Source organism: Carassius auratus, unplaced genomic scaffold (genome assembly GCF_003368295.1).
Source record: "Carassius auratus strain Wakin unplaced genomic scaffold, ASM336829v1 scaf_tig00002452, whole genome shotgun sequence".
Taxonomy (NCBI): Eukaryota; Metazoa; Chordata; class Actinopteri; order Cypriniformes; family Cyprinidae; genus Carassius; species Carassius auratus.
The window spans coordinates 1-19220 of NW_020523447.1; the positions used below are offsets into that span (position 1 = coordinate 1).

Below are 19220 nucleotides of genomic sequence, written 5' to 3' on the forward strand. Positions count from 1 at the left end.
CAAAATATCTTCATGGAACATGATCTTTACTTAATATCCTAATGATTTTTGGTTTAAAATAAAAATCAATAATTTTCACCCACACAATGTACATTTGGCTACTGCTAGAAATATACCCCAGTGACTTTGGTTTTGTGGTCCAGGTTCACAGATAATATGACCCTGGTTTGTGCATCTGACTTTTTGCAAGCCTTTTGAGGAGGCAAGATTGTATTTGTTTAGACTGTAGAGCAGTCTGGTGTGAGATCAGCTGCCCTGGTCTCAAGAGAACAATGCCTCCACCCGGCACGTCCCTTACTCCCCTTGCCCTCTTCCGCAGGATACAAGATCTATGACCTCATCCTTGAGTCCAGCTCATGAGAGGCTAACGGTAGGGGAGAGGCTAATGCTAAACTGCACCGCTCACACCGAACTCAATGTGGGAATCGACTTTCAGTGGACCTTCCCTCATGAGAAGGTCGGTAACTTATTCAGACAAGTTTAATATAAGTTAACCTCAGTCTTCAGCATTTGTGATATAATCTTGATCGCCACAGAAAAAAAAACTGGTCTAACTCCTGGAGGGTTTTTTTTTCTACTTGTCTCCTTCCTGTTCTCTACATAAGTTTGCAATGTCCGGTGATGAAAACAGCCAGAACAGTCTAAACAAAAGCTGTGTGTTACGTCTTTATTTGATAGCAGGTGTGTGACTGCTTGCCTCTGTTGATGTATGAACCATAAATGGTGACAAATAACTAGAACTTCACCTATATAAAATATTATTACAATTTAAAATACCTGTTTTCATATATTTACCATTATATAATTTATTCCTGTAGTGGCAAAACTGAATTTTCAACAGCCATTGCTCCAATCTTCAGTCACACGACCCTTCAGAAAAGATTTTATGCTGATTTGCAGCTTAAGAAACATTTATTATTAGTAGTACATATATATACATTTTTATATTTGACATTTGTGTTTTACTTGAGACACTTCAATCATAATCTCAGTTTGATATGTTTCATATTTTTATAATTCGATGTGATTCAGCCTAGTCCAGCTCAGTTTTGTTGCAATTCCATTAATAACATCATGCATATTATAAACCGTTTTCTCCTCCTGCAGAGAGGCGTCAACAGCTCAATGCCTAGGACACGCTATGAGACCAGGTCCTACAAGAAGAAGCTGTGGAACTCCTTAGAACTGTCCAATACTCTCATTGTAGAAAATGTAACTGTAAATGACACAGGAGAGTACATCTGCACAGCCTCTAGTGGTCAGATGCAGAAGATTGCCCGAGCAGCCCTCATCGTCTATGGTATGTGCTTTTAGATAGTTCACCCAGAAATGAAAATTCTGTCATTAATTACTCACCCTCATGTCGTTCCAAAACCCTTCATTCATCTTCAGAATACAAATTAAGATATTTTTTGATGAAATCCAAGAGCTTTCTGACCCTGCATACACAGCGAGAGAACTACCACGGTCAAGACACAAAAACTTATGACATCTTTAAAATGTGACATCAATGGTTTAACTATAATGTTATGAAGCTGTTACAAAATGCTTTTTGTGGGCAAAGAAAACAAAAATAATGGCTCAATTCAACCACTTCTCTTCCGGGTCAGTCCCACGTCATTCACTAGAGTACCACGACGAGAAAAATAAAATAAATAAAGTCATTATTTATATTTTTTCTTTGTGATGGTGATTAATTAATGACAGATTTTTTTTCCATTTTTGGGGGAACTATCCCTTTAAACAAAAGAGATCATTATATCTTTGAAAGCATATATATTTCACACACCTAAATCAGTTATATGCTGCTGACATATATAGCATTAATACCTTTTTTTTTTTTACAATGCAAATAATACAATAATACATAAAACAATATTTCAATACATTATGCTAATTGATATTTCAGAGAAACCATTTATAGCGCTCAATGATCAGATGTTGCAGACTGTAGAGGCAACTGCTGGCCAGGAAGAGGCAAAAATCCTGGTTAAATATTATGCTTATCCAGAGCCCTCTGTCAGATGGTAAGTGATGATTATTATATTATATTATATTATATTATATTATATTATATTATATTATATTATATTATATTATATTATATTATATTATATTATATTATATTATATTATATTATATTATATTATATTATATTATTTAAAGTACCTTTTTAGGATTTTGTGTAAATTCAGACTGAACTTTTCACTCTTGTCCATCCAGGTTTAAGAATGATCAGCCGATAGTGTGGAAGGATGAGTACAGAATGAAGCCCAGCAGGGGGTCTCTTACGATATATGGGGTTACAGAGAAGGATACTGGGGAATTACACTGTTGTCATGACAAATAAGATTACCAAGGAGGAGCAGAGAAGAACATTTCAGCTGTTGGTTAATGGTAGTGAATCTCTTCTTCTCTTCTCTTCTCTTCTCTTCTCTTCTCTTCTCTTCTCTTCTCTTCTCTTCTCTTCTCTTCTCTTCTCTTCTCTTCTCTTCTCTTCTCTTCTCTTCTCTTCTCTTTCTCTTCTCTCTCTTCTCTTCTCTTCTTCTCTTCTCTTCTGTATTAGTCTGTTAACTTGTGTGTTTATATGTACAGTTCACCCTAAGATCTTTGAGAAGGAAGTGCCGTTGGATCGAGATGTCCACATGTACGGCAGTAGCCCTTACACTCAGATGCACAGCTAGCGGAGGATCCAGCCCTGTCACAATACAGTGGCAGTGGATGCCCAGAGAGGACTGCCCAAGCAGATTTCAGTAAGTCTTACTGCATATCACACGACTTGATGCAATCTTCTTGTTTTGCTTCAAATGTAACCCGTGTAATACAGCAAGAATGTAGACTGTTAAAAATAGAAACTTAATTTCAGATAAATGTGTCATTAATGTAGTAATGTATTAAAAATATTTATTAGTATAACTCAGTCATCCTGATTTAATAAGGTTAGGGAAGTGAAAGTTATTTGAAGATTGATTGCACATGCCACATTTTACAGTTTATACAGACATGTATTATTTTTGTTAGTCTTTTACCAACATATTATTTTTGCTTAAGTTCTCTTTAATCATCCTGTACTACTGTATATTTTGAGAAAAAATCTAATATCTTGTGTGTGACATAGTGTACATACACCAGTATACCCAAACGTCTGAAAGAAATGTAATGCAAATGCTAAAACATGTATATCGCAGCAAAAACAGAATTTCCTCTTGACCTCACAAATAGCTTGCTACTAAGAGGCAACAGAAATAATAAAATATCTTTAGTCCTCATTTGCTGTCCAAATAAGAATGGAATAAAAATGTTTGCATGTCCTTGTTTGCTCAGTGCTTTTGGCATTTTATTCCAAGAGAAGATGTGTCAGAACTGTGCAAGCATATTTGTTCCTGGTGTTTAAGTGTCCCACAGTGCAATTCATTAGCATGTTGTGCTCTAAATGGGCATTCATCCTGAAACGACTGTTGTGATTGGGCAGTCAGCATGACTGCCTTGGTTAGAGAGATCTGCTTTACTAAGAAATCAGCTCCAGTGTGTTTTTGGTTGAATTGTGACTTTGATTGGCAGGCTGCATTCACAGAAAATCACTTCCAAGGATGTTGTGATCATGTAATGAGCATCCAGGGCCAGGCATCACGCAAGCCTTATCTTCAGATTGCACCCTCACCTACTTCCGTAGTCCTCATCACAACTTCCTGTTGTTCTAAAAGCAGACTCATTCAAGTCCCGTGTCCTTGATCAAACATGAAAATAGCACAATGTCTGTCACTGCATCCTACTAACAAGAGTTCGCACTCGCTCTCACCTTTCATTACAGCTTCTATGTGTCCTATTTTTGTGTGTGTCTTTTTTTCCGTGTCTTTTTCCCCTTTCCGCTCTTTTCCGCTCTTTCTCTGTCTCGTCTCCCATGGCTGACCTATATGTCTATAAGTCCTATAAGTCTACGTTAGAATAATTCCTATTGCAATGCTCATAAATATGTGAGGCCCAGAAGTGGAATAAGACAGGAAAGGAGTCTGTTATAAGACGGTCTAAATTTTAGACTGTTAATAATAGGTGCATTGTTGTTGTTGATTACGTGTGGTGTTTTCCGTTCCTGCTGGAGATGTGGAGATAGTTAGTGTTTTACTGTTTGATATTTCTTGAGATTTTTTAAACTGGTAAAGCATATTATTATGTGTTATTCACAGACCTAAGTCGGACCAAAGTGTGGTTAAGTGTGACAAGTGGAGGGAGATATCAAACACCACTGGGAAAAACCCCATCGTCAGCCCCACATCTGTCATTGAACGCTCTCTTAAGGTAAACATCAATTCCAGTAGAGTGCCAGTGTGCTGTGTTCAGCTCAGCCTTTGAACATGCTAAAAGCTATTTCTAAACACAGAATACACTGCTGGGTCCAAAGGTTTAAGAATATAATTCCCGGTTATAAATGTGAAGCAAAGAAATGTTAGAATGTACTGTAAAATAAACATGATTCTGCAGTATTTCTAGGTCACTAATCAAACGGCTGTACAGCATGAAGTGTTTTGTAGGATGCTTTGTAGGATGGTCAAATATTTGAAGCTTAAGATGGTCTGTGGATCATCACAATGGTGCTGGAGAACAAGATCATCAGACTTTAAGCACACTTGTTAAGTTCATGAGTTTCGCTATCATTAAAGCAAAAGAGGCACAAACCATTTCTAAATTCACATACATTTTTTACTTGAACTATTCACTCAAATTTGTAATGAAGATGCAGAGGAGAAGTGATTTGAGACTTTCGGACCACACTGCATTATTGTTGGTGATTTTTTAAAACCACCCATTGCCTTCGATACTGTTTTGAAGATTTGCTGTTCTCCAATAGACCATCAGCACACTGAAGATCCAGAAAGCAGTTGATCATGCTCTCTACAGGTGCATTGCTTCCAATAAGATGGGAATAGAAGAGCGGGTCATTGTGTTTCAAGTAGCTCGTGAGTGGCGACACAGTCTACACTCTACATCCCACTTTAAATAACTACAATCACATTTTAAGAAGTGGTCAGATCTGAACTTTTGATGATTGTCTTCATCACAGGTTTCCTCAACCTAAGCGTCCTCCCCTCCAGCAATCCTATTGAGGGAGAGGATGTGGTAATGCGCTGTGTAGCCGATCGACTGCTGTACTCTAACTTGCATTGGTATCGGGTAACCAACATAGCCAACCCTGATGCCTCTCCAGCAGCCGTGCCCTGTGACACCCTTACCCTGTCGCCTCTCCACCGGACCAGTGTCACCATATCAGGCCTGCAGGGCACCAATGCAACACTGGAGCTGCCCATACCCAATGCCACATTGATGGACCAAGGCCTGTATGCTTGCCAAGTGGAGAACGTGGGCAATAGTGAGAGAACCTGCTTACTTCACAACCTCCGTCTCAGAGGTTAGTCCATAGCCTTAAATGTAATGATTTTTTAGGTAACTTTTTCACTATCACTATTTGTGTCATTTCATTTGTTGGTGATGCTAGTGGTGCAGAAATTGCACTCCTAGACTATATTTAGTTGCATTGCTCAGTTTGCATATGTTCAGAAATCTTGCACAAGCTCGAATGCACATCACAGATCAGTTTCTTTCTGCAGCTCTTGAGATGTCAAGAATTGTGACCAATCTGACTGACCAGAGAGTGAATGTGAGCGAATCTACTACTCTAGTGTGTGAAGTGTCCGGCACACCAACCCCTACTGTAGTTTGGACTAAAGACAACCAGACTGTCATGGAGGGATCAGGTGAGCAACGTAAAACCTCTAGTACAAAAATATTATAGGTGCAAGAATAAACATCTCTCTCTATATCCACAGCAATAATCAATTAGCAGTTGCCTTAGAGTTTAAATACACTACATGGATTTTTGCCATTTGCAGTTCAATTAAGATAAATATTAGATTAAAAACTTAAAAAATATGAATATTAGAAAGAAAATGAGAAATGTTGCTGAAAAAAAAAAAAACTGAAAAAAAAAGCTAATTCAAAATATCTAAAAATATTATAATAGTATATAAATAATACTAAAATAATCAGCAATGGTTGCCAAATAATAAAAATGCAGATTTTGAAGTCAGATTTAACAGAAAATCATGTTGCTATATATATATTTTTTAACCTTTATGACATTGAATCATTTTACTCAGAGGATATCAGTTCATAAGTTGGAGGGAAATCTGATTTTAAATAATCAGAACACTTTTTTTTACCACATTTCTCAGGATTGAGAAGGAATTCATTTATTGTTTTGTTAAGCTCTTAATTAAAAAATCAGTTTGGTTTTAGTGTGCTTTACAGACCAAATGAACAGCAGAAACTCACTCCGGGAGGTGATTTTTTGAGAGAAATATTCCACATGTCTAATAGCTACCTGCTCATTTAGATCTGGGTCCCAAAAGAGCAAACAAACCAGTGATGTAAATTATAATGCTGCTGTTACTGCATGTCACACAAATTCAATATTAATCTATATTAATTCAACTTTGTGTAATACGCTGTATAAAGCTGTAATAGGCAATTGTTACTTTAAGAAGCTATGTTTGTCTGACCCTTAAAATGAAGTGTAATTTCATTAAGTGTACTCACTGATATTAAATAATATAGATTTGAGTAAGACCCGTTTAGATGTTATGCCACCAAAAACACATTAATTAGGCTACCTGACAAAGCATTTTTTACAGTGACAGTGATGTTCATGCATTTCTTTTGTCAGGTGTGATTCTGAAACAGTCAAATCGCGTCTTAACCATCCAACGGGTGAAAAAAGAGGACAGTGGTCTTTACATATGTACTGCGTGTAACCAGCAAGGCTGTGACTCTCGCGAGGCTCGTATCACTGTAGATGGTGAGTAAACAAAACTCATTAATTTATTGGTTCACAGAGCTTTATTATATTTTATTGGTTTGCAGATTTATTAAAGAAAGGGCAGTAGGACCTAAAACATTGTTGTTTTTTCGGTAAAGTTTTGCAATACATTAATGTAATTTGTTTTTTAAAGAATCCTCTTATGCTTACAGAGGCTTCATTTATTTGATAAAAAATACAGTAAAAACAGTAATATTGTGAAATGTTATTACAATTTTAAAATAACAGTTTTCTATTTTAATATATTTTTAAATGTAATTTATAAGTATAATTTATATACAAGGAATTTTTCTTATTATTATCAATGTTGAAAGCAAAAAATTATTTATTTAAAATATAAATCTTTTGTAACATTATCAGTGTCGTTAGTGTCACTTTTGATAAATTGAATGCCTTTTTTTTCTCAATAAAATTAGCAATTAAAAAAAAAAAAAAAAAAAAAATTAAAATTACTGACCCCAAACTTTTGAACTGTAGTTTTATACCAAAAAATGGCAGGTAGATTTGCAGTAGCTTGTTAGTTATAAATCGACACGTAAAACGGCATGTACTGTAGTATCCACACTATTAAAGACCGCATTTTAAGAGGGCACATTCTCTGAACGTGTTGGTTGTGAGGCGAGCTCAGTCTCCCACTGACTTTTATCCTCTTTGAGATTTTGTTGTAATCAAGGCCTTGTGTCAAAAATAGCTCTCTTTTTAGTCTGTCAGGAAGGGGGCTCTGTTAGTGTACATCCTTTAGGGAGTGCTTAAAGAAAACAAAGCAAAATCCCAGAACACAAAAGAAAAGAGGGGTGTCCCACCCTCTCTCTATCACTCTGTCACACACATTCTTCCCAGTCACTTACATCTCTGTATGGTTGAGCCTCTTGCTTCACACACAGGACAAAAAAGTGCAATGGCCCACAAATAACAGACATACTCCGTGTGTACGTGACTCGTTTCTCGGCATCACTGTTTCTTGTTGTCACTGCAAAGGCAACTGTCGCCTGAATGAATAGATAAAGAAATAAACTAAATCGTGTAGTAATCCACTGAGCAGTTGCATGTTCTAATATATAAAAAAAAGAACATGGTATTTTTCAACCTAATGTGATTTGGTTCTTGCTGGTCTTATTTTGATTGGTTGAAATATCAGGTTCGCAAACAATTCCCACTCCTTGCTCTTGTACCCATGACACACACCTAGCAGCACACAAATATTTCCTGTAAACTAGGTTCTTCCAGGCAATTTGTGCCTCCCTTTGCTATTTATATAAGACGAAGAGCCTTTTTTCCAGCTCCTCTCTGAAATAAGATATTTATCTGATCTATCTATCTATCTATCTATCTATCTACTCAGTTTTGGTTCAATCTTGTATCTTTTTGTCATCTTTTTTCATGTGATGTCTGATTGATCATGTGACCCATCTCACAGGTGCAGAAGAAAAGATGAATGTGGAATTGATCATGCCTATTGGTGCCGTGGTCATCGCCATGTTCCTCTGGCTCCTCATCGTCTTCGTCATCCGTAATAGGAAGCGGGTAACATTCCATCTCTTTCCCTTTTCCTCGTTTGCTTCCCCTCTCTGTTCACACTCAGTCAGCTCTCCTGACTGATCAAAACTGACGACCCGGACTTGGCTTACGTCTTCTCTATTGTATGCTCAGCCCACATTCTGCTGCGATGCGTCACGTACACCAGCCAGCCGTGGGCCCAAGTCCTGCTTTACCCCAGCCTTAATTCTGCCTCTGAGTATGATAGTGGCTTCCAGTAACTCATTAGTGGGTCTCTTTATAATGAGGGCTTGATTCTGGGAGACTCAAGCTGGACAAAGTTGGAGGTCTTGCACTGTGTTTGTCATTCTGTCATGCTCACCCTTTCCATCCCTGCCTCTTCCTTCTCCAGCAGCCTAATGAAGGAGATCTGAAAACTGGCTACCTGTCAATGATTCTGGACTCAGATGATTTGCCAATGGATGAGCACTGTGAGAGACTGACCTATGATGCAAACAAGTGGGAATTCCCACGTGACAGACTGAAGCTAGGTGAGGTTGACTGAACGTGAGAAATAAACCAATAATAATAATTAAAAAGCTTAAATATCCAGGAGTTAAATTAACTAGGACCAATCTGGACTTTTGATTTTTTTAAATAAAATAAAATAATAGTATTCAATAGAATTTTGTCTTAATTTAATGAGTGTACTTGTTCAATGCAATTAGGTAATTGCATTAACTTCCCTTTGTTTATGGTTGACTTGTAAGATTTTTTAAGATACTATATGCTTGTCTAGAACAGAAAATCTGTTACTATCCATTGATTTGGAGTAGCTTTTATTTGTTTGTTTGTTAATTGGTTAATTGCAATCTGCATTTAAATCTGGGACTACTAACATCAAATGCAAGAATTTCTACACTGTACCAAAGTTTACTGTGTAACACATTCAGTCATATGTTTTTATTTCTCTATATAACATTAATTTATTTATTTTGTTAGTTAATTGTTGGTTAACTGGAATTTGGTTTTGATTTTAGGATTAATCTCAAACAAGACTCACATCATTAGACCAATATATACTATATGTACATTTAAGTTGTTCCTGTAGCTCAACTGGTAGAGCATTATGTTAGCAAGCAAGCAATCGCAAGGTTAGGGGTTTGATTCCCCGGGAACACATGATAGGTAAAAATTGATAGCCTGGATGCACTGTAAGTCGCTTTGGATAAAAGCGTCTGCTAAATGCATATTTATTTATTTTTATCTATGTTATCTATTCTTAAGCATATTATAACTTGCCCAAAATCTCCATCAGATTTTTGGCTTCCGACATCTTTAAAGTCCCAATTTAACCTCTGCCAAAAGCTAAAATATTTGCACAAAAATGGTACTATAAATGTAAGTGTTCACAAATCTGAACCATTATGCTTTCCAGGAGAGCCGCTGGGCAGAGGGGCGTTTGGTCAAGTTGTGGAGGCGACCGCATATGGTATTGAGAAGGCCACCACCTGTACTACAGTTGCAGTGAAGATGCTCAAGGGTATGAGGCATCTGTTCACTGGCCTTAATAAACTGACTGTGCATATCTTTCATAACACAACTGACAGCAGTATTATCAATCTCCAACAGAGGGCGCTACCACCAGTGAGTACCGCGCTCTGATGTCTGAACTGAAGATCCTCATCCATATTGGTCACCATCTAAATGTGGTCAACCTTCTAGGAGCCTGCACCAAACCAGGAGGTGAGTATCCCTTTAACACCCAAAAAAATAAAAAAAAAGTCAGAAATGCCACAAAGTAGTTGTTGAGAAGAACACGGTGTACCCACATTAAAGGCCTTTCCTCTTCTTCCTCTCTTTCTTTCCTACTTTAGGACCCTTGATGGTGATTGTTGAGTACTGTAAACATGGTAACCTCTCCAGCTATTTAAAAAGCAAGCGAGGAGAGTACAGTCCCTACAAGGTAAATTCCATCATAACCTACAGTGCAACTAGTAAAATTATGTTATGTGGTTTTGGAGATCTCAGCTCCTCCTTTTAACCATGTCCTCTGATGTGGTCCGATTGATTCGGGTGCCTTATGTAAGACATTGGGCAACAGCCAACTGTAAGGCCTTTAAATGTTGTTCAAGGTTGAAGGTGTTATGAACTGTACCTGATATGTTGGTACTTCTTGACCCTGACAACAACGGAAACTGATCCAAAGGTGTTGTGTTTCTCAGAAACGAACGCCACGGATGTCGTGCATGAGGGAGGTGCAGCAGGATGAGGATTTGCACGAGGGGGATCTGGGTCTGGGAACCAGCACTCGGCTGGACATCTGCACTGGTACTGCCATGTGCTCCAGGACGGGGGAACAGACCTCCACGACCCAGCTGCAGGACGAACAAGGTCCAGTATATTAGTCTGTTAGAGACTCTGTACTGTATCTGGACAGAGATAAAATGGCTCTTTTAATAAATTTATGGAAACTGTGTCAGACTGTATCAAATGTTTAAATTACTATAGCCATTTAGTTCATTTAAATGTTACCAAATGAATCATATATTTTAGGTCATTTGGGAAGTTGACATGTCTTGTGCTGTCAACTCCATCTAAATGCTATACTAAAAAATATAAAAATCTCAACATTTAAAACAAGATATATTTACTTAAATCATTGCAATAAATCGATATGTTAATTGAAATATTGTATTTTGAATAATTGTTTTCTTTAATCATTGGTAAATAGTTATCTTCTGTTTCGCCAAACCTAAACCAGTGTTGTTTTAGAATTATATAGATAATATTATATCATTTCTTAATATTTTAGAATTAGCTTTGTTTATATTTTCAGTTTTCATCACTATGTGTTTTTGTCATTTTAATGTATCAGTTTTTGTATTTCTATTCATCTTAGCCTAATGTTAAAGATATATGCTCTATTAGAATATACAAATAAAATAATAGTAATGAGCTCATTATTTTAAAACCTACAGTGAATTGTTTTACTTTTAAAAATGTATTTGCCACACTCTAAATTAATTAAAAAAGAATTTTTTATAATAAATGCATATGTAAACAAACAGTTTAATTATTTTAATATTATACATGATTCTTTTAATTATTAGGCAGCTTAATGAGCTCATATTATTTGAGAAAATAGATGGAATATTTGTAAAAATTGATTTGTCACACTTTAAATTAAAAATAAGTAATAACTGCAAAATAAAAATAAATAAACAAACAGAATAATTGTTTTTAGTAATATTTCTACTAATTTTTAGGGAGCTTAAATGAGCTCACATTATTTGAGAAAATATATGGAATTTTACTAAGTTCACACTGTAAATTAAAACACACACACACACACACATATATATATACATATTTAAAAATATATATAATTAATGAATTTAAAAAAATGATGAATGCAAAAAACTTTTACACACAAAATATATTTATACACATACATACAGTAAATATTAACGTAAAATCTTCATATTAAAAATGTTTTTGATTACGTTTCATCTGCTCATGTACAGAGAGTTCAGACTGGGATCACCTGACAATGGAGGATCTCATTAGCTATAGTTTCCAAGTGGCCAAAGGCATGGAGTTCCTAGCCTCTCGAAAGGTAAAACTGAAACACATGACCATGGTCTGCTTGTGTGTGTGTACTTTGTTAATTAATGTTTACAATTCATTCAAGACGATTGCTTCAGTCATAACGCTACATTGTGTTTGTAGTGTATCCACCGGGACTTGGCAGCCAGAAACATCCTTCTCTCCGAAAACAGCGTGGTGAAGATATGTGACTTTGGGCTGGCCAGAGACGTATATAAAGACCCTGATTACGTCCGCAAAGGAGATGTGAGAACTCTTCCTACACACACAGACAACTTCATTGCAGCTGTTAAGCGAAATAGACTCATTTACTTGAGCATTTCTTTTGTATCATCACAGGCTCGTCTTCCTCTCAAGTGGATGGCTCCTGAGACCATTTTTGACCGCGTGTACACCACACAGAGTGATGTCTGGTCATTTGGTGTGCTGCTCTGGGAGATCTTCTCACTTGGTAACACAATATTTGATATTAACATGAACACTGAGCTTATTAGACAGCATAAACGTACTATAACAGGGTGACTGATGTCCTGATGGCCCATCATCTGTGGTGCAGGTGCGTCTCCATACCCAGGTGTGTGCATCGATGAGTCTTTCTGCAGGAGACTAAAGGAGGGAACCAGAATGAGAGCTCCAGACTATGCCACACCTGAGATGTAAATATACTTCACACTTTTAATCTTGCTGTAAAATTGAAGGTCTGTGGAAACAAGCAGTTGATCTAGGTTTTTGTAGTTCTGGCGATGCAAGTCATAGTGTTTCCAGTGGAAAATGGGCATAAGTAGTAAAATTTTGTTTAACTTTCATACTATTTCATACTGTTCAGATTGCAGAGGAACCTTAATCTTATCATTGAAAAGAGAGATGTGACAACTGACTGAATCCTGGAAATGTAATCAATCCCATCTCTTCCTTGTTACTGTGAAATCCTTCCAGATACCAGACCATGCTGGACTGCTGGCTTGATCGCCCTAAAGACAGGCCAACCTTTACTCAGCTAGTCGAGCATCTGGGCAATCTGCTACAAGCTAGCGCTCAACAGGTTAGATTTGACTTCAAGTATATGTTTTGTCTCATTCATGTGTTTTTAGTAATTGAGACATAGCTAAATAATTAACTATAATAACTTTGTCTTGTTTTACATTAAAAATATGATAAATTTACTTAATATAGTGAATTCATATAGTAAGTCTATTATTCTATTTTGAATGATTTTCTTTACTTCATTAGCAAATAGTTTTCTCATGTTTTTGCCAAGCCTAAACCGGTGTTATTGTAGTATTATATAGACACTATTATATATTTATATTGTCTTACTATTTAGAACTAGCTTTGTTTATATTTTTCATTTTTTGTGTCTTTGTCATTTTAATATATCAGTTTTATGTATTTCTAATAACCTTACATTCATTTTAGTTTTAGTAATTTTAGCACTGCAGCCTAATTCATTTACTTGCCAAGGCTACATTTTCACTAATGTTTTATAAGTGTATCTAGATTTAGATTTAGATTTTACTTTATTTCTGCTATATTTCAGTTACCGTTTTTTTTAAGTTTGAAACTTTTTTTTTTTAACTTTACAAAAAAAAAAAAATGACCAAATGTAGTTAAATGTGAGATCAAAAGATCTTCTCCGATTTCACATCTAATGTTAATTTGGATGGTTAGATATTTTTATTGGAAAACGACAAAAACAGGAATAAAGAGAGTTTTGCTGCATGTAATGGAATATGGTTCAATGTGACAAAATTGAAATCTTTTAATTGAACTACCATTTGTTACCTGTGTTTTAGGATGGAAAGGACTACATCCCTCTGACAAATGGAGAGATCGAAGAGGAATCAGGAGCTCCTCACCTCAGTGTGACGTCGAAAATAGCTTTCTATGCAGGCAACAAAGAGGCCCAGCTCCACTATGACAATGCTCCACCTCTAGGGTTAGTTACAGTAACTTCTCAGTCTGGTGTTTTGTGTGTATGTGTGTGTGTGTGTGTGTGTGTGTGTGTGGGCATATTTTTGTGACATATCAGGACACAACTTTGTATAATGACATGGGTATGACACAGGTATTACAAGGAGAGGGTGACTTATGAGGACACAACCCATGTCCCCATTTTTCAAAATGCTTATAAATCATACAGAGAAGTTTCCTGTGAGGGTTAGGGTTAGGGGTAGGGTTGGTGAAGGGCGATAGAATATACAGTTTCTACATTATAAAAACCAATCCGTCTATGGTATGTCCCCACTTTTCACAAAAAAAAAAAATGTGTGTGTGTGTGTGTGTGTGTGTGTGTGTGTGTGTGTGTGGAATTGTTGGCATTACTGATTCGAATCTGATTACTGACTGAAACGATTCTGAATTATTTATATCCTTGCAAATACTAATACTCATCTCCACCCAAGTTTTATGTTCACACAAAATTGAAGACCTGACATTTGTGGGTATAACGTGCTTAACCTCTCCTTTGACAAACTAATACAACAATGGTCCCACCCATGCCTTTCCTGACAGGTTCCCACAGCAGATCGACAGCTGCGGTGTGCCAGTAAGTGTGACGACTTTTGTGGACATTCCCCTGGAGCACACTGCTGTAATGGTACATCAACTCTACAATACTACAACGTGGATCTCCTCATGATCCAAAAACACTTTAAGCAGAAATCAGAAATGTTCTTGCAAAAACTTAAACTGCAGTTAATATAGATTATCTTGATTGGTGTAATTAAACAAAGTCAAGTGGATTCAGGAAGTTACATTTTTTATATTTTTTATATTTTATAAATATTTTAGATCTATTTTTATATTTTTTAAAAATATGTTTTTGACTTGTCAATGTTAAATGCTGATTTTAAATGTGACAGAATGGTCACACGGACTGTGGTGTGGGCTTGTCACGTGAGCAAATGAAAGCTTTGGATCGGCAAGCGCAAAGACCACTTAATTTCAGGTGACACTTTCATCCTGATCTTATTAGAGCTACAAACCAAGGCAGTTTCACAATCATATAAACACATTCATGCTTTTATCCGCAGCCCACTACTGCGATGCAAGAGTAAGGAGTCTTTAGCATCTGAATCCTCCAATCAGACCAGCGGCTATCAGTCCGGCTACCACTCTGATGATGCAGAAGCCCCCATATACGCCAACGAGGAGATGATCCTGAAGAGAGACATTCGGATGAAACCTCCACTGCCCAAGAGAAATGACAAGTTCAGCGCAGAGGTCCGTTATAGTGTGCCTCCAGTTTAACATCTGTAGTGCTTCAAACAGTCTTGCTCTTTCTGTTATTCAGAACTTTAATGTAGTAGTAGTAATTAACATTTCAGTTTCATTATTTAAGACCCGTTCACTCCAAGGACGATAACCATAAAGATATAGTTCTAAAAATCGTTCTCCACATTAAAGAATAGCAGAGTTCACACCACAGCTTTAACGATAAAGGCACAGAGAAACCATATCATTGGAATAACTTTAAGAACCTTTTTTTTTTCATGGATGCTAATATCATTATCTTTATAGTTATCGTTCTGCGGGGCTTTATCGTGAGCGGGGCTTTACTCATCCTCAAGTTATTACAAACCTGTGAGTTTATTTTTTCTGATGAACATAAAAAAAGATATTCTGAAGAATGTTGGTAGCCAAAAGTTCACTGTGGCCATCGACGTCCATAGTATGGAAGAAAAACATACTATGGAAGTCAATGGGTGCCAGCAGTTTGCTTACCAACATTCAAAATATCCCTCTTTTGTGTTCAGCAGAAGAAAGAAACTCATACTTGAGGGAGAGTAAATGAGGAAACCGAAATGTTCATTTTTCAACTATATTTAATGTAATAGTTTAAATTTGGACATCATTTCCTCACCCTCACATCTTTTTAAGTCCTTTTTTGACTTTCTTTCTTATGTTTAAAACAAATTTTTTTTAAAAATATTTATAAAACAATTTCCAAGCTGCTCTTTATGAGCTTTATGATGCTCCATTTTTTTTTAGCTTGTCAGCCCTTGGTCTCCATCCACTTACATTGTCTGGTACATTACAACTTTTTTGTTCTTTAGAAAGTCATACAGGTTTAACAGAACATGGAGTTGCATAAATGACTAATTTTTTCATTCATGCTCATTCGACAGAACAGCTTAAGGGCAATTTCCTATCTAAAATGAGTAGCAACCTTCTTACTTTTCATCCCACATTAGGCTTTTCACATACCACATGACTCTATCACCCTAAAACTACAAACTGTTAAATTGGCGGTTGAGCTTCGACTGAGATGCACCATTATCGCCTCTTGCGTAATTGTATGCGTAAAGGAACCACTGACTCATTTGAACGGTTAACTGTTTCTTTTTATCATACTCGCTTTTTGAAATAAATGTAATATATTGTTTTGGAACAGACTGTTTTGGAGCAGATAAGATATATGTTTTAGTTTTATTCTTCTAAATGTAAGGGGAGTTTGGAGAGTGAGAAAGCCTTAGCCATATACAATCATGTTTACACAGACTAGCGGAGCAAGAGTGGTCTCTCAGTGTGTCCACGCCACTTCCTGTGCAAAGACCTGCCCTCTTCCTACCGCACAGGAAATAGCAACTGGAATGTCAGACAATTGAGTGTGAGAATGTTTTCCATTTTGTTGTCTTCATCTTTTGCATTGTCTTTAAACGTATCGTGACCAGACTTGCTCTCCCCCAAGCAGCAAACAGTCTGTCTGAATTTGGTTTTCTCAGCTTTGTTTCTCGGTTGGCCTTTTGATTGTACAGTTTATAATGAGGGCCTTCTTTGTCTTTGTAAGAAAAATGTCAGTATTTTGCCATTATGATTATATTATTTAGTTACACGTCTATTAATGTAATTAGTTTTTTTTTTTAAATAAACACTCTTGACAGTCAAAAACAAGATTTTGGTGTGAGTGTTTACATGCATCTTTTGTGACCCCTCTCTTCCTGTATCTGTTTCTGAGTGACCCTGACGAGACATTGTCCTCGTATCTCTAGTTATTTGTGTACGTCGGAGAAAACAGGACAATGTGTTTCAGCCTCTGTGAACTAGACTTGCTTTTTTTCCTACTAGTGTGTGCATGTTGGGTTGCATGCGTTTGTATTTTTGTGTATGTGTGGGTGTGAACACTTGGGCCTGAGGAAACAATGCTCACACAGCCTTGGGTGTTTTCCTAGGAGTGCTGCTTTCAAAATGGCTGCTCAGAATAGCATGCACAAGGCCATCAAAGTGTGGTGAGACCTGCGCTCTGGGCCTTACTTTTCATCCAGCTATTGTTTACATTTATCATTGTATTAATAATAATAATAAATTCTGTGGGTTAGTTGCTTCACATCACATGTCTCTCAGTGGAGGAAACATTATGAACACAAGTGGAAAAAAACAAAATAATTTTATTAAAATTTTTGATCAAATATCTTTTTTTATGTAAAAATCTACATGAATTTAGTACTGTCTTAGTATTCAGTCTGTCTCTGTTTTGCTTCAATAATCTTAACATGTTCTCCAGCATGATTTAACATGATCCAAAGAGAATATTGAGCTTCAGAAAAAATGCATTTATTCATTTGAATAGTGACCAAGAAATAGTGCAGAAAATTCTGTCAATTTAATTGAATAATATTTGTTTAATTTTTGAAATACAAAACTGGATTTATTTATTTTTTTCTGGTTCAAACAAAAGGTTTCTGAAATTATTATTTATATTTCACATATAACATTTATAATGTTTGTTTATTTAAAAAAAAAATCTAAAAAAAAAAAAAGCTCTATTTTCTGGTTTAAAAAAGATTTTTTAATATTATAGTATTATTTAATATTTCTATTTCAACATACTGTATTTATTTAATTTCATATACATTTTTTTACTTTTCTTTTTAAGACTTTATTTCCTTGATTAAATGTTTCTAATTTTAATATAGAGTGTTTCTATTTCAGTGTGTTTCATTTCACATACAACATATATTTGTTCTATGTTTTTCTCTGAGCTAGTAGCTTTGTACTGGTTTAAATGGAATGTTTTTGAATTTTAGTCCACAGTTTAGTTATTGCAACAATAATTATTCATTTTTTATCTCCTTAAAACACCTTTGCCCTGTAACCTTTGCGTGCATTTGATATCTGGTGTTTGTTTGAGTGAATTAGAGGTTGTACCCTGCTTGGATTCCCACTGTGTGAGGAAGCTGTGCTTACATAAACTTACTATGTACTGGTGCCTACAACTCCTGAGAACATCAACATCAAAGGATAACCACAGTCTTGCTGCCAAACACAGGCACAAATAAGGGCATGTGATTTTACAGTGCTTGCCCTGAGCCATGCACACACGCACATAGGTTATGCATACACATACTGTGCAAGTTTTGTTCCAGGAATGCCATACTTTAAAACTCTTTATGTTAAGGCAATGATCTGAGGAGCACTCATTCTTACTAGCGCCACCTAGAGATCAGGAATGGCTCCACATGCTGCTACTGACGGAATCTGTGAATGCTTATCATGATGTCAATGTGGATGTTTGCTCTGTTAAGTAGCACAACATAGCGTTTTTAAACCCAGTTTATATTTGAGATGATTGAAAATAGCTGGGGATGATCAAAAACTGACGTTATCTGTTTGTCTTTCATGATAAAAGCGTATCCTTCTTAGCTGCAGGAACTGTCATTTCCTTTGGAATGGGGGAAATGTCCTGCAATGATCTGCAATGCCAGGAAATATCTTTAAACACACAAACTCTGGCACACTGGCGCACATGGGTAATGTGGAAAGCAGTGGAAATGCGCAAACACACATACAGTTTGAACCCTATGTGACATACAAAGACTGGACATTTGAGAGCTCTAACAATGAGCCCAAAGTATTCACCCTCAAATAAAAATTCAGACATCAATTTAACGGAGATTAATTTAGAGAAATGGCTTCTCCTATAAATAGCATAATGAATGTTTGAAGTGTCCTCCCTTGCTCTCATTCAAGTTTATGAAAAAACACCGTAAACATCATCCAAACAGTCGACGTCTAATATTTTTTCAACTAATATGATGATCAGATGATCTTATTTTTCATGTACGATTTTATTTATATTATTATTATTATTATTATTATTTTTCATAGGCCCATATTTTGTATATTCATCAGCACGCGCTTTTGTTTTGGAGGTAAATAAAAACTCTGCCGCCACCTAGTGATGCATTGAGTGAGTAACATTTGATGAAGTTCTCTTTAGTTCAATGCCACATTACGACATTACTAACATTAGCTGTAAATAAAT

General features: G+C 36.2%; 1 pseudogene; it reads left to right on the top strand.

The window, feature by feature from the left end:
• The first annotated feature begins 319 nt into the window (after nt 1–319).
• On the top strand, nt 320–16053 carry LOC113069730 (vascular endothelial growth factor receptor 2-like; annotated as a pseudogene).
• Nucleotides 16054–19220: the final 3167 nt, after the last annotated feature.